This window comes from Capsicum annuum, chromosome 12 (assembly GCF_002878395.1).
Source record: "Capsicum annuum cultivar UCD-10X-F1 chromosome 12, UCD10Xv1.1, whole genome shotgun sequence".
NCBI lineage: Eukaryota > Viridiplantae > Streptophyta > Magnoliopsida > Solanales > Solanaceae > Capsicum > Capsicum annuum.
Window position 1 is genome coordinate 225,998,589 of NC_061122.1, and position 646 is coordinate 225,999,234.

Below are 646 nucleotides of genomic sequence, written 5' to 3' on the forward strand. Positions count from 1 at the left end.
AATCGAAATAATTTAATTTCATTAAATACCCCTCTGTTAAATATTTGGCCAAAAATACCCCTCCCCTTAACGAAATTAAATTATTTCGATTGAATTAAACCCTAACTTTAACTTTTTAATCCTAATACTTTAAATTTTTTACATAAAAGTATTTTTTTAATTTTAAAATAAGTTAATGAAAAAAAGTATTTGAATTATAATATAAATTGGTTAATTTGATTTGGAAAATAAACATACATTTATTCTAAAAAGGTATTTTCACTTTACATCTTTTTAATCTTTAAAGAAATTAACGAAATTAATGAAATATAAATTTTTACTTAAAGAAATTACCGAAATATAAATTAAATGATGAACTTTATATAAATTAACGAAATAATCGAAATAATTTAATCTTGTTAAATACCCCTCTGTTAAATATTTGGCTCAAAAATACCCCTCCCCTTAACGAAATTAAATTATTTCGATTGAATTAAATCCTAACTTTAACTTTTTAACCCTAATACTTTAATTTTTTTACATAAAAGTTTTTTTTTTAATTTTAAAAATAAGATAATGAAAAAAAGTATTTGAATTATAATATAAATTGGTTGAATTTGATTTGAAAAATAAACATACATTTATTCTAAAAAGGTATTTTCACTTT